The following is a 13083-nucleotide window of genomic DNA, read 5'->3' on the forward strand; positions in this document are numbered from 1 at the left end:
GGGAGGTATGAACCTCACATTCAGGTTGTGGGGTTGCTACATCTAGGTCATGGGGTGGCTACATAGGCCTACGTGCCTTTATCCGTATCTCTTAGTCACTCCACATCCTCTGTTGATCATGATATCCAGGTTCCCCTCATTGGGCTAGGGTGGGCTCTAGCCCCACAATTTTTGTTTTTTTTTAATATTTTTTTCAAACTCACCACAAACCCAGTTGTGACTGCCGCCTCCCTAGAGCTTAGGTCATGGGTTGTATATTTGAACCTTAGGAAAATTTCCCACCAAACCTGGTCGTAACCCACCTCCCTTCGAGTTTCGATAGCAATTTAGGCAAAACCATTGCGTAACCACCTTATTCTGAGCCAAATCGATTTTGCTTAATTTTTGAGGAGTTTTCAACTCAATTCCATATCCTTGGTTTCATTTTTTAAGTGGGCAATTGTCAGAAATTTTACCCGCTCGATTTAGTTGCTTTTGGGGAGTTTTGAAGCTTAATTATAACTTATATTGGTTGATTTACGGGTTGTCTTGAGTGAGAATTTTACTTATTTGATTTAGTTTAATTTTCGGCTCATATATCATGCTAATATTATTTATTGGTTGTTTTATTGTTGTAAGTTTTGAAATTGTCTGGCGTTGAGGCAAAATTCACCAACTCTAAAATTATGTCAAATATTTAGTTGTGATTATTTGAGTTGTCATAATATTAGGGAATAATGTTTATAAATTTTTAAGTTTGGATTTTTAGCCTAAAAATGTATTATTATGATTTTTGAGAAAATAATTTATTGATTGTGATGTTTGATCATTATTGATGTTACAATTATTATTGGGCTTGTATTGTGATTTTTCTAGTTAGAAATAATCAAAAGTTGAATAATTGTCAAATTTATAAAATAATTTTTTTATTGAGAATTTTTTGGATTATTAGATTTTCCTTGTTGAGTAATGTAAAGACACTTGGGAGCTAGAGGGGATGGGGTGTATAACTCGATTTAATTCTTCTTCTTGATTTTGAAGAACATATTTGAAGCTAAGCACACCACAATGCTAACATCTTCATTTACTTGGTATCCACCTCCTTAAGGTGACTAATTCAAAGGGCCACATCAACAATCATAGTTTTCACTATGAACTCTTTGTAAGTACCCCAAGTTAGTTTTGATATTGATCAACCTAGTTAAGTTAGGTCTTATGTGTTTTAATATCTTGTGTCTAAGTGTTCAGGAACTTAGGATCACAAGAAGTCAAGCGAAAGACGCATCGAGTAAGAATGATGTCACGGGGAGTGAGCAGACGGGTTTGTTTCATCCAAAGGACAAGGAGCTGCGAAAGAATATACCGGTGGAGTAAAAAGCAAATGTGTGTTGCATTCGAGAGATGAGAATCTAGGAGGAAACCTGGTCGAGGAGAAGGTCGGAGTTGGGTTTGAGTAAGCTCAACTCTGGATGATTGAAGCATCACCCAAGTGATCGGAATGAAGAATGGTCAATGTTGAGATTGACCATTCGAATAGACAATACTCGAGGTGTCTTATATGGGATTGGAGACGTCTCAGATGAACAGTAGCCAATACGCCTCAAATCATCCCAAGGAGCCTAGAATGAGATTGGAACCATTGTTGTGGAGATAAACAGCGGAGTCTACGTTAGTCGCACTAAAGCACCTCAGTTCCGATAGAGGCGCATTCAATTGGAACTGAGGCACCTCCATTCAGCCAGATCAGCCGAACATTGTAAACGTCATCATATTGGAGGTGCCCCAGATCAATGGAGATGCCTCGAATTGCCACGTCAGCAAAACGCCATTTTGGTCAGTGCACTATAAATAGTGCCCTAGACCTATTTGTAAATAATACACATGTACTTTTATTTCCATTTCTGTTCTATCAAAATCTAAGTTTCCAACTGTTGTAAGGGACTTCTCTACCTCCGACCTTGTCAAAGGAAGAGATCTTTTAGTGAGCTATTATTCCCTTAGATTAACAACATCCTTAGTTGTAAACCAAGTAAATTCTGAGTCTCTTGCTTTACTTTTTTATGTTATTTTGTTTAATTAATTAATGTATCCTTGCTAGTTCAATAGAAAGAGAAGTTCTAATTTTTATTATAGGTCATTCATCCCCTCTAGTCAGTCCACTAGATCTAACAAGTGGTATTAGAGTCCAACTGCTTTAGAAGGATTAATCGTTAACTGAAACAACAAGAAGATGGTCGGATCAAGCATTTATTCACCAAAGTTTGAGGGGGGAGTTCACACTTTAGAAACATAAAATGGAGGTATATTTTAAAATTTATTTTGATATTTTACTAACAATAAAATATGATTTTGAAGTGCCTAAGCACGAGAATGGTGAAGAAAAGGAAGAGCACCTCTGGAATAAGAAGCAGTAAATCGATTTTGTAGCTAACGGCAAGGTAGAGTTTCATCTGCTAAGCGTACTACCACTCTAAGAAATCAATCGAATTGGTATCTACGACTCTGCCAAAGAACTCTAGGAGAAGTTCCTAGAGCTATATGAAGGTACCTTAGAGGTCAAACTAGCAAGACAGGATCTACTTTGAAATCAACTAACCAACCTCTGGATGGAAAAGGAAGAAAAGGTAATTCAACTACACACAAAGCTCACGGAGCTGATAACTGACTCACCAACCTCGAAGAAATGGTAATAATTGAAGACTCACTAGATATACACTCAATACACTTCCAAGAACCCCTGACTAGACATCAATCTATAATTCTTACTACATCTCGAAGGACTTAGAGGTAATTATTTTAAAAGAGTCATTTTCAACTTTTGAATTATGTGAATCTCGATGTGCAAGATTTAAAGATATAGAAATGTCAAATAACAATGTCGCTTTAAAAGCTAAGAAGAACGAACAAAATTCAGAATCATCACCCAACGAAGATGAAGAAGCATACTGTGTGGCACAATCAACCTAAGTTTGATCGGGTATGATCATGATTTTGATGTGTGTGTCAAAGAGTTTAAGTTAAGCTTCATATATGTTTGATATGTGTTTAAGTTATGTAGGACTTGGTGAACCACATATGAGAAACTTGGTATGACCAAGTTTAGTAAGACTCAGCTTATGTCCTGTCCTTGAGATCGGTAAAGGATGGTGTGAAAGACATCCGAGGGACCATCAGACAAGGAACCATGGAGTGGAGCCAAGGGAAGAGGAATTCAAGGAACGTAAAGGATGGCACGGAGAGGAGCCACGGGCTCAAGTGCATCTGAAGGATGAAGACTGAGGAAGAGAGCTTCGAGGGCAACTCCAGAAAGGATGAGAGTGAGTGATTGTAAGTGACCAGCCGACTGATGTGAAAACTAGTCGACTAGTCCAAGATCACGAAGGCACAAAATGTTTCTATATCCAACGGTTGTGAAGATCAGTTGACAGATAGAGATATTAGTCAATTGATAGAGATGTCAGTTGACTCGTAAAGAGTTGTTGAACAGAATCACAGATTCTATGGAGACCCATTGGTTGTGTCCAATGGCTACACTAGTCGATTGATGTATGAACCAGTTGACTGGTGTAAGAAATGAGTTGACACGGGATCAACTCTTTCATATCTATTTAAAGGAAGCTTGGGGGCATGAAGGAGGTTACCGATTCTTATTAAATACTCCTAAGTTAGTGCCCCCAAGCTTCCAAGCCTACATTCTTCTTCCCACTCTCATTCTTCATATTGTAAAGAAGAAGAGTGTTTTGTGAGAGGTTTCACTCCATCGAGAAGGAGTAAGATTTAGTTAAAGATTGTCAGGGACTAATCCACCAAAAGATAGGGTTCATCCACCTCAAGGACAAATTGTGGAGTAGGAGCAAACTATCTCCAAACCACGTTAAATCAACGTGTATAGTTTGATTTACTTCTTTATCTTGTTTTGTGATTTCAATATTCTGCTACGCACAAACTATTTATAAAAAGAAAAATGATTTGAGGCAAATGACTATTCAACCCCCTTCTAGTCGAGCCATCGATTTTTAATAAGTGGTATCAGAGTGAGGTCACCCCTCACCGGACTCATATCCAAGAAGATCACTATCAACACAATGGTCGGCTCAAACATTCATCCACCAAAATCCGAAGGAGATTTTTCTTGGTGGAACAAGAGAATGAAAGTATTATTCGAAACTGATTTCAACATTATGTTAATCATGGAAAATAGTTTTGAGATGCCTAGGAATCAAAACAACACAATAATCGAAGCAAGAAGCATATGGAAGAACATTTAGCAAACTCAAGAATAATGCGTCATTTACTAAATGTGCTTCTCCAACAAGAAGTAACTCAGATTGGAAACTACACAAGTGCCAAAGACTTGTAGAAAAAGCTAGTAGAGCTTCATGAAGGAACATCGGAAGCAAAATTGACAAGAAGAGACATTCTCCGAACTCAACTCAACAATGTCAAACTTAAAAAAAGGAGAAGAGGTATCAATACTTCATTTTAAAATTAAAGAAATTCTAAATGGATTAACAAGTGTAGGTGAGAAACTCTCCAACCAGGATGTGATGATGAAAGCTATAAATGCTTTCCCAAGAACCACCACTTGGATGTCAATTGTAGATTCATTCTACATTTTAAAAAATCTAGAGAAGTGTACTCTAGATGAGTTCTTCTCAACCTTGGAGCTTCACGAGACTCAAATTGAAGGTTTAGATGGAGATGTCCATAAATCAAGGGGAGTAGCTTTTGTGGCTAACAAGGAGAAGGGTAAGAAGAATAAGTCTTCATTCTCATCATCCTCCGATTATGAGGAGTCAAGTGCTTCAATGGATAGCGATCAAGAGACGTATATGGTAAGAAGAATGAGAAAAATATTTAAAAATTTTAATTTTAACAAATTACATGCTAGGAGAAGTTCAAGGGGCAAGAGAAGAATAAGGAGGACCATATGCTACAATTTCCGAGAAGAAGGACATATAAGAGATCAATGTCCCTTCTTGAAGAAGAAGGAAGAAAAGAAGAAGACAAAAGAAAAAGGGAAGAAGGTCCAAAATCTAAAAGTAACATGGGATGATCCTCTCTCATCGGAAGAAGAAGAAGAAGAAGAAGAACATCACATATCCTATTTTGCCTTAATGGGAGTTGATGACATAGCCTCCACTTCATCCGAAAATGAAGAAGGGAAAAGGTCAAGTGAAGAAGAAGGGAGCTCAAGTGAAGGGGGAGGACAAACTTCCGATTTGGACTTCTCGGTAAGTGATGTATACAATCTCCCTACTCAATTTTTAGTTAAAATCATTACAAGTACAAATAGAGATTTGTTTAATGCTAAAAGGAAAAATAAATCTTTGAAAAATGATATCATTTTCCTAGACTAGAATCCATGTCTCTTAAGGATAGCAATGCCTCTAGTATGCATGCTTCTTCTAGTTTAAATGTCGCATGTTTAGAAGAAGAAAATAAGGATTTAAGAGAAAAGTTAGAATACCTTACTAAAGCCCTTGAAAAATTTACTATTGGCACTAATACGCTAAATATGATCATTCGGTGCCAAAGAGCTAGTTTCAACAAAAGGGAGTTAGGATACAATGAATTCAACAATGAGAAAGCTTACCATTGTCCACTTGCTAGGAGGCAATCCAAGATAAAAATCATAGATAAAAAATGGATCCCTAAAAAATACTTGGTTAACCCAATTAAAAAGAACTTCTATTGGGTGCCAAAGTTAATCCTTAAGGGTTTAGAGGATTTAGGAGGTAGTCAACAAAAGGGAGTTAGGATACAATGAATTCAACAATGAGAAAGTTTACCATTGTCCACTTGCTAGGAGGCAATCCAAGACAAAAATCATAGATAAAAAATGGATCCTTAAAGAATACTTGGTTAACCCAATTAAAAAGAACTTCTATTGGGTGTCAAAGTCAATCCTTAAGGGTTTAGAGGATTTAGGGGGTAGTCAACCATAGAAGTCATAATTTAAATTTTTCTATAAATGGTAATTGAATTAAGACCTAAAGAGGGAAACTTAGAAATTACCCTCATCACATCTCACAAAAACATTATAAGCATAACTTGCTTTACATTTCTAGAAATGAATGTGAGATGATAAAATGATACTTCTAATTCACTTATGCTTATGACATTTTGATGAGTTATGAAATATATCAAAATAGTGATCATTGACCAATTATAGGGAAAATAAATATTTAGTTAATGAATATCTTACCTATAAATTATAGTTGGACATTTCAAATATTTTAAAAATAATTCTATGTTTTATAAACTGAGGTTTAGTTTTTTAAAACATAAGACTTCAAAACACAGGTTTAAAGTTGATACAAAATTGAATGGTTTCAAAAGTTTTTGAGTTTTTGTCAAAACTTTAAAAATATAATGAATTTTTATGAAAATATATTTTTCCTTGTTAGAGGAACTTAAAAAAAAATATGTTTTCAAAATTTCATAATTTTCTAAAAATTTTTGAGCATTTCTGAAGTTGGCTTCAGAAATCAAATTTTGGACTAGATTTGTGCCAGTCGATTCGTAGCTATTTTTCCAGCATTCTAACTTTAGTTCAAAATTTGACTTTGGTTCAAATTAACTTGAAGTTGATACACATTATGCTTGGTAGTTAGGTGCAATCTTTGCGATGGTGTCAAATGGGGAGAAGCATTAAGGTTTAAGTTAGAAACTTCTTATTCTCTATATTTGTATAAGAAACTTCAAAACTAAATTGATAGAGAATATGTTAAGGAGGAGCTTGGATTTATACTTCATGTTTACATTTTGCTTTTAATTTTCAAGTATTATTTATTCCTGACTTAAACATATTGTCACACATCAAAAAGGGAGAGATTATGGATACAATCGACCTAAGTTTGATTGGGTATGATCATAGTTTTGATATATATATTAAAGAGTTTAAGTTAGGTTTCATATATGTTTGATATATGTTTAAGTCGTGTAGGACTTGGTGAACCACATATGAGAAACTTAGTATAGCCAAATTTGGTAAGACTCATCCTATAGCTCGGGTCCTTGTGATCGGTGAAGGATGGTGTGGAAGACATCCGAGGGACCGCTGAACAAAGAGAAATGGAGTGGAGCCGAGGAAAGCAGACTTTAAGGTAATATGAAGAATAACACAGAGAGGAACCATGGACTCAAGTGCATCTAAGAGACAAAGACTAAGGAAGCGGGCTTCAAGGGCAACTCCGGAAAGGATGAGAGTGAGTGATTGTAAGTGACTAATCTATTGATGTGAAGGCTAATCAATTGGTCTAGGATCACGAAGGTACAGAATGTTTCTGTGCCCAATGGTTGTAAAGACCAGTTGACTGATAGAGGTGTCAATCGACTAGTAAAGAGCTGTTAAACAGAATCATGGATTCTGTGGAAACCCGTTGGTTGTGTCCGATGGCTACACTAGTCGACTAATATATGGACCAGTCGACTGGTGTAGGAAATGAGTTGACATGGGATCAACTCTTTCCTCTCTATTTAAAGGAAGTTTGAGGCATGAAGGAGGTTACTGATTATTGGTGAATACTCCTAAGTCATTACCCTCAAGCTTCCAAGCCTACATTCTTCTTCCCACTCTCATTCTCCATATTGTAAAGAAGAAGAGTATCTTGTGAAAGGTTTCACTCCATCAAGAAGGATTAACATTTAGCCGAAAATTACTGAGAACTAATCTACCAACGGATAGGGTTTGTCTAGCTCAAGGGGAAGTTATGGAGTAGGAGCTAGCTATCTCCGAACCACGTTAAATCAACTTATAGAGTTTGCTATACTTCTTTATCTTGTTTTGTGATTTCAACATTCCTCTATGCACTAACTATTTGTAGAAAGATAAATAAATTAGGGTAAATGACTATTCAACCTCCCCTTCTAGCTATGCCATCGATTTTCAACACATACATTGTAAGAAAGTTCAATAAGTTTTTTTTAACTAATAAGTTTAATAAGACGCGAATAGGCGTAGGTGAGTGAAATATGATAACTTCTAGGATTTTGATTTCGTTATGATGCTAGTTAATGTCTCTATGGATTATTCATCTACCTAACTCCATGCTTACACTTGTGTAGGGATTATAACTAGAGTCTAGCATAACCCCCGTGATAGCTGCACCGAAGAATTTACCCCAAGTTCTAACGCTAATAAGTAAAGAGATAAACTAGAAAGTCCAATTAAAAGAGAATCCCTATCACTAGGACGTCTCAGTTATACGTTCCTAGATTACACAAGTCACTTCCTAACATTAATTTGGGAAAAACTCTTGAAACTCTAATTAAACTCCCTAACAAAGCATTGATCCTCGTTTCAAGGGCATACGATAGAAAGTAAGGGAAACACCTATCACCGGGTTCCATGATCTCACAAGCCATGGCACCTCCTCTACATGGTGACCAACCCCTTACAGATTAGTCCCTATGTTAAGATCTTTTTACTCTAGAAAGTGGATAAGTATCGATGTCCTCTGTCACTAAGGACATAATATGTATGATTAATGGGTATCCTCTATCACTAAGAATTTCTTAGTTATCCAGTCTAATAGCAACCTTAACATAGAGACAAAATCTCATACATCTACATGTTTACATCATTCACACATTTTATCAAACATATAAAAGATATAATATAATAGAACAAGTAGTAAACATATTATTGCATAGAAAAATGTCCACAAACATGGTTCATACATCAACATCACAACATAACTACTTTCTTTGAAGAAAGAAGAATCTACAACTCAATACATGGAGATAGAGAGAAAAGATGCTTATCTTTGAAGTGTTTCATCCTTGAAAGTGCTCCCTTGCTCCAGAGATAAACGGATCTTGAAGAAGTGCTTTAGGGATTCCCCCTAAAGGGATAACCCTTCTCCAAGGAGAGGGACGAAGTCCCCAATCCCAAGATGAGTGAAAAGGGTAGAAAAATCCCTTTAATAAGGCTGGACACGAGCCTGGCACAACTCTTGCGACAACCATGTGGCATCCACATGCCCCAAGCCTATTGGCTACTAGAACTAGCGCACGACCATGTGAAATCCACACGACATGAGTAAAGTTGGTCCCTGGAGGTGAGACATGGCCATGCCAAAAAGGCACAACCCCGCTCCAATTGAGCTCTGGAGGAACCACATGGTCGTGCAAATCTACACGGCCTGAAGTTGTTAGCCACGGGAAATTCCACATGATCGTGCCTAGGGACATGAGTATATTCTAGTATGGCCCTTGCATGGCCGTGTCTTGGCCGTGTGGATTTGACACGACCCTGGCATGACCCTGACATGACCCTAGTATGGCTTTGCATGACCGTGTCTCATGGAAATATCTTTTAGACCATCAAGATTTGGTTTTCTCTAGTTAAGTCTTCATTAAAGTTGTAGATCTTGAAATTATCTACATTTTGATATAAAGAACAATCTATAACTCCAACCGAACAAAAATTTATGGTCATTTTACTTCTAGTTTGCAGTGTAGAAAATTTCACATGGTCGTGACACGATCGTGTGAATCCACACGACCAAAGCATGAGAAAAACTTGATCATCACATGACCATGTCTCATAGGCATAACCCTAACCTTTTGGAGGCTCTAGACTCCATTTAAGCTTCATTATCCATCAAATTTCTTTCGTAGGGTCATGTACATGTCAAGGAACATGGCTAGAGCATATTCCTTGACTAATATCTAATTTGAAGGTCTTTTGAAAGTCTTTTCCTTCATGTATGTTTCGTGTGAGCATGCTCCTTCCTTTGACTTCAAGTTTTAAGCCTTTTTACTCAATTTTTACTCTCAAAACATGTCCTATCAATTAAAACAAATAAAGAGCAAATTTTCAAATAAAATGAGTGAAAATATGATGTTATAATGAAATAGGGTACAATAAAAATAGATTATGCTAATGAAATATAAGTAAATATGTGTCAAAATATGCATAAAAGTATATATAATCTACACATCAGTCTATCGGGGTTGTAGTAGCATCATTTGCATAATCTGAGCAGCAGGAGAAGAATGAATCAAGAAGAGAATTGATGATCAGCCTTGGATTTTGATGCTTCTTTTATAAACCTTTTCCAGTTAACTAGAAACTGTTCAGTTGATTGAATCCTATCAGTTGACCGAACCTTTATCAGGTGACCGGTTTCACTTCTTTCCTTGCTTGCTTAGACATGATATTATCGATCCTGTAAAATTTGGGTTTTTAATCAACTAAATCTCATTCAGTCCATTGGATCCTAAGGGTTTCCTTAACTGCAATGATCTGAGCATATCAATATCCACTTTCTAAATGTGGTTCAATCGACTGATCCCCTTGATTAATCAACTGAACCCTGGTTTCCTTCTTTGTAGCTATTCAAATATGGTTGTGCTTGTTCACCTGGATCGATCAACCAAACCTCCTTGTTTGGTCGATTGAATCTCCTTGTTCGGTCAACTGAACCCCTCAATCAATGAAAATACTTTTCTATAAAATAAAGTTGGCACAATAATAATACAAATAATTATCCTGCAAAATATAGTTACAAGCATATATTAATGCATGAGTCTGATAATTAGGATTGTCTTGATCTTGACTTAGAAATCTCCATTGATTTTTTCAGTCGGATCAACGCTTAAGGTTTGTTCCAACTGAGGCACGACCTCATTGTTCTTATTTTCAGAAGAACCACTCCACTATAAGAGCTTACCTTAACTTATTCGCCAAACATCTAGTCATCCATACCTATTTGGACTTTATTTACTCAGCATCTGATCCTCGACTGCAGGACTTTAATTATTTACTCAGCATCTGATCCTCGACTCCAAGACTTTCTTCTAATTCAATGTATGGTCCTCATTGACCTATCGAATTTATCTTACTAGATGTCTGGTCCACTGACTCATCTGAACTTCGTGCCTAATATCCTTGATATGTCAAGACTTCTATTGCCTAGTATCTAGTTCAGCTAATCTACTAAGACTTTTCATATATAACAACATGCACACTTGATCAATCCATTTAATCGCAATAGAACTTAACTTTTAAACCTTTGACAACATCAAAATATAGGTTAGATTCTAGTGCTCCTTGTACCAATAATTTTTCCCTTTTTAATTTTGACAAGCTGGATCAAAATTAAGTTAAAATAAATAATTGCTTCTTAAAAGCTCTTCCCTTGAGTTTAACATTTATAAGGCTTTTTAAGAATACTAAAGAAAATTTTTAACATTTAACTTTTAATCTCACTTCTTCCCCTACGACACACATCAAAAAGAATACTAACTAATTTTTGACTCCTTAAATCCTAAAGACTTCTTTGCACTAACAGAGTTTACCTTAGTCTAAAAAGATATCTCCTTTAATTTTTTTTTTTGAAAGATCACATATTTGAAAGTATTTTCAAAAATAAAATAATTTCAAATACATTTTGAAAAAACTCTTTTCAAACATAATTTTAAAATTATTTTCAAGAAATTTTTATAATTTTTGAAAAAGTACTTTTAAATATTTTCAAAAGTTATTTTTAAAAATATTTGTAAACAATTTTCAAGGAACACATTTTCAAATCAAAATATTTTTCAAAATATTCTTAGTTGAAAATATATATTTACAAAATAAAAAAAATTGTATAGTAATTTTTAAAGAGCAATTTCAAATATATAATTTAAAAGATAATGTTTAAACACATTTTTAAAGTGAAAAAATTAAAAGAATTTTAAGATATTTTTTAAAAATTCTTTGAGAATATTTTTGAAACATATTTCAAAATTACTTTGAAGATGTTTAACTAATTTTTTTCAAGTATTTTGAAAATGAATATATTTTCTAAAATAATCTATCTTTTCAAAATATTTTAGTTTGAAAATTCTCATTTTGATCTCCTTTAACTTGACATTTCTTATATCATTCTTACCCTGACTATGATGCAATGGTATGTTATTCAAATTATCATCTAGATATCCACGATTCGATCTCAGTTATGACGAGCTTCTTTGTTGCCAGTCATGAGCGTTTTTCGATTTACCCTAATAGTCGATGGAAAAATTCTATGATACTGAATCGATCATCGAAGACTAGTCAATAAAACTAATTGAGTTATCATTGTTTTTTGTTAGAATATGTTTGTTACCTATAAGAAAGATATACTTATGTGTCTAAAGGTTTCCAAGTTTATGATTAATTTAGCCTGATCAACAATCATTTAAAAAACTTATAAGTCTCGACTTGAAATTCCTAGGATCCACAGTCAGAAGTCTCGCCACTCCACCCTGGCACATTAAGAATTTATGATCCATACCATTCATGATAGCAATAACTAAATTAAAAACAGGGGCAAAATAAACTTAAATAATCGAAAACAACCATATGATGTAAAAAAAATTTAATTAAACCTGTCTTTATATAAAAATAAGAATGAAAACTCACCATTCTAAAATAGCGCTTCTACTTCTAGATCTAATCACAATTATGCATTTATTTAAAGTCTATCTAAAAAAAATAAAGATCTATTTTATGGTGATTTTTTATTTGATTTAATTAATACAATAATTCACAATATATTCGACGGTATTAAATGACTGATAAGACAGACAAATTCACCATATGTAACAGCACTTAATTCCCACCATTTGGCTCCTACGGTAGGGGTGTCAAAATTAAATTCGACCTGATGTTTCAATCTAAATCGATTCGAAAAAAATTGGGTTTGGATTGGACATTTTCGGATTCGGGTCGGGTTCGGATTGGAGGGTTAGAGAGTAAAAAATTTTCGGGTTGGGTCGGGTCGGGTTCGGGTTGACCCGAGTTGATTTAAATATAGTGTTTTGTGGGTTTTTTTTGGATTAAATCAAATTTTATTTTAAAAATTTAAATATTTTTATGTATATTAATATCATGTTTGTATGATAATGATGAAGTATTGAGATAAAAGTAAAAAATTATAAGGAAAATAGTCCAAAAAAGTCATTTTGAATCGGATTTTCGGGTTATATGGGTTGGGTTCGGGTTGGTCGGGTTCGGGTTCGGGTTGAGATGCTTTGGGTTGAACTCGGGTTCGGGTCGGGTTCGGGTTGGGTTAAAAAAAAAAAAACTCAACCCGACCTAACCCGACCCGACCCGACCCTCCCGAA

This window comes from Zingiber officinale, chromosome 11B, assembly GCF_018446385.1.
Source record: "Zingiber officinale cultivar Zhangliang chromosome 11B, Zo_v1.1, whole genome shotgun sequence".
Classification (NCBI taxonomy): Eukaryota; Viridiplantae; Streptophyta; class Magnoliopsida; order Zingiberales; family Zingiberaceae; genus Zingiber; species Zingiber officinale.